We start from the raw sequence: 2,473 nt of genomic DNA on the forward strand, positions 1-2,473 counted from the left end.
CCTCTCTCTCTCTCTGGTTCTCCTCCCCGCTCTCTCTAACCCTCTCTCTCTCTCTCTCTCTGGTTCTCCTCCCCGCTCTCTCTAACCCTCTCTCTCTCTCTCTCTCTCTCTCTGGTTCTCCTCCCCGCTCTCTCTAACCCTCTCTCTCTCTCTCTCTCTCTCTCTGGTTCTCCTCCCCACTCTCTCTAACCCTCTCTCTCTCTCTCTGGTTCTCCTCTCTCTCTCTCTCTAACCCTCTCTCTCTCTCTGGTTCTCCTCCCCACTCTCTCTAACCCTCTCTCTCTCTCTCTCTCTCTCTCTCTCTGGTTCTCCTCCCCACTCTCTCTAACCCTCTCTCTCTCTCTCTCTCTCTGGTTCTCCTCCCCGCTCTCTCTAACCCTCTCTCTCTCTCTGGTTCTCCTCCCCACTCTCTCTAACCCTCTCTCTCTCTCTAACCCTCTCTCTCTCTCTCTCTGGTTCTCCTCCCCACTCTCTCTAACCCTCTCTCTCTCTCTGGTTCTCCTCCCCGCTCTCTCTAACCCTCTCTCTCTCTCTGGTTCTCCTCCCCGCTCTCTCTAACCCTCTCTCTCTCTCTGGTTCTCCTCCCCACTCTCTCTAACCCTCTCTCTCTCTCTCTCTCTCTGGTTCTCCTCCCCGCTCTCTCTAACCCTCTCTCTCTCTCTGGTTCTCCTCCCCACTCTCTCTAACCCTCTCTCTCTCTCTGGTTCTCCTCCCCGTTCTCTCCCCCTCTCTCTCTCTCTCTCTGGTTCTCCTCCCCGCTCTCTCTAACCCTCTCTCTCTCTCTCTCTCTCTCTGGTTCTCCTCCCCGCTCTCTCTAACCCTCTCTCTCTCTCTGGTTCTCCTCCCCACTCTCTCTAACCCTCTCTCTCTCTCTCTCTCTCTGGTTCTCCTCCCCGTTCTCTCCCCCTCTCTCTCTCTCTCTCTGGTTCTCCTCCCCACTCTCTCTAACCCTCTCTCTCTCTCTCTCTCTCTGGTTCTCCTCCCCACTCTCTCTAACCCTCTCTCTCTCTCTGGTTCTCCTCCCCACTCTCTCTAACCCTCTCTCTCTCTCTCTCTCTGGTTCTCCTCCCCACTCTCTCTAACCCTCTCTCTCTCTCTCTCTCTCTGGTTCTCCTCCCCACTCTCTCTAACCCTCTCTCTCTCTCTCTGGTTCTCCTCCCCACTCTCTCTAACCCTCTCTCTCTCTCTCTCTCTCTCTCTGGTTCTCCTCCCCGCTCTCTCTAACCCTCTCTCTCTCTCTGGTTCTCCTCCCCGCTCTCTCTAACCCTCTCTCTCTCTCTGGTTCTCCTCCCCACTCTCTCTAACCCTCTCTCTCTCTCTGGTTCTCCTCCCCACTCTCTCTAACCCTCTCTCTCTCTCTCTCTCTCTCTGGTTCTCCTCCCCACTCTCTCTAACCCTCTCTCTCTCTCTCTCTCTCTCTCTGGTTCTCCTCCCCGCTCTCTCTAACCCTCTCTCTCTCTCTCTCTGGTTATCCTCCCCGCTCTCTCTAACCCTCTCTCTCTCTCTCTCTCTCTGGTTCTCCTCCCCGCTCTCTCTCTCTCTCTCTCTCTCTGGTTCTCCTCCCCACTCTCTCTAACCCTCTCTCTCTCTCTCTCTCTCTCTCTGGTTCTCCTCCCCGCTCTCTCTAACCCTCTCTCTCTCTCTCTCTGGTTCTCCTCCCCACTCTCTCTAACCCTCTCTCTCTCTCTGGTTCTCCTCCCCGCTCTCTCTAACCCTCTCCTTTCTCTCTCTCTGGTTCTCCTCCCCGTTCTCTCTCTCTAACCCTCTCTCTCTCTCTCTCTCTCTCTCTCTCTCTCCTCTCTCTGGTTCTCCTCCCCACTCTCTCTAACCCTCTCTCTCTCTCTCTCTCTCTCTGGTTCTCCTCCCTGTTCTCTCTCTCTAACCCTCTCTCTCTCTCTCTCTCTCTCTCTCTCTGGTTCTCCTCCCCGCTCTCTCTAACCCTCTCTCTCTCTCTGGTTCTCCTCCCCACTCTCTCTAACCCTCTCTCTCTCTCTGGTTCTCCTCCCCGCTCTCTCTAACCCTCTCTCTCTCTCTCTCTGGTTCTCCTCCCCGCTCTCTCTAACCCTCTCTCTCTCTCTCTCTCTGGTTCTCCTCCCCGCTCTCTCTAACCCTCTCTCTCTCTCTCTCTCTCTCTCTCTGGTTCTCCTCCCCGCTCTCTCTAACCCTCTCTCTCTCTCTCTCTGGTTCTCCTCCCCGCTCTCTCTAACCCTCTCTCTCTCTCTCTGGTTCTCCTCCCCGCTCTCTCTAACCCTCTCTCTCTCTCTCTGGTTCTCCTCCCCACTCTCTCTAACCCTCTCTCTAACCCTCTCTCTCTCTCTGGTTCTCCTCCCCGCTCTCTCTAACCCTCTCTCTCTCTCTGGTTCTCCTCCCCGCTCTCTCTAACCCTCTCTCTCTCTCTCTCTCTCTCTGGTTCTCCTCCCCGCTCTCTCTAACCCTCTCTCTCTCTCTGGTTCTCCTCCCCGCTCTCTCTAAC

This window comes from Carcharhinus amblyrhynchos, unplaced genomic scaffold (assembly GCF_965287045.1).
Source record: "Carcharhinus amblyrhynchos unplaced genomic scaffold, sCarAmb.v2.hapA scaffold_828, whole genome shotgun sequence".
Classification (NCBI taxonomy): Eukaryota; Metazoa; Chordata; class Chondrichthyes; order Carcharhiniformes; family Carcharhinidae; genus Carcharhinus; species Carcharhinus amblyrhynchos.